Here is a 715-nt window from a genome sequence, read left to right as displayed (position 1 = left end):
ATTTAAAAGAATAGTCCTATCTCAGCGAAGAATCACAAAACGGTTGCAAAACTGTTGAGTCTGCTGAACGCAGCCATGGCTACAAATAAGAATTTAATGCAATTTAATAATGAAAATCAAATTATATTGTGGAATCTTAGAAGTAAGAAAAATATATTTTACTTCAATCGATTATAATTTACGATGAAGTACAATAAAGTTTTTTTTGTCATGTTGCGTATGAAGTCCCGTTAAAGTGTAATAACTGTATAGTGTTCTTTGATAAATCAATTTGTTTGCAAAATATTTATCTTTAAACGTAATTATAATTAATTGAATATAATGTTTATAGTAGGGGAGGCCAAGCGGGGATTTTGGGATTTACTCGAGCGCGTCAGAATAACATAAAGGGGGAAAGCTTGCACCCTAATAAGTACTCCAACCACATATTACACCTCTATATAGAGCCGGGGGTCCAGGGGAGCCCGTCAAATTAGTATCTAACTCGAGCGCGTCAGATTAAGGTATGGTGTGTTAATTACATGTAGAAAAGTGTAGATTTCAATAATCTGACGATTTCAGCGTGACGTAAGAAAATGGGAGAGTCACAAAGTTGCAAAAAAAATATTTTTTGACCTCTTCCTACAGCTAACCCCACCACGCAAACCGTCAGATTAATATTTATCCGTTATCAGAAACACATGGGTCGCTTACACTATTAATATCTGACACGCTC

The sequence above is a fragment of the Trachymyrmex cornetzi genome, unplaced genomic scaffold (genome assembly GCF_001594075.2).
Source record: "Trachymyrmex cornetzi isolate Tcor2-1 unplaced genomic scaffold, Tcor1.1 scaffold771, whole genome shotgun sequence".
In the NCBI taxonomy this organism is placed as follows: domain Eukaryota; kingdom Metazoa; phylum Arthropoda; class Insecta; order Hymenoptera; family Formicidae; genus Trachymyrmex; species Trachymyrmex cornetzi.
This window is presented reverse-complemented; position numbering follows the sequence as displayed.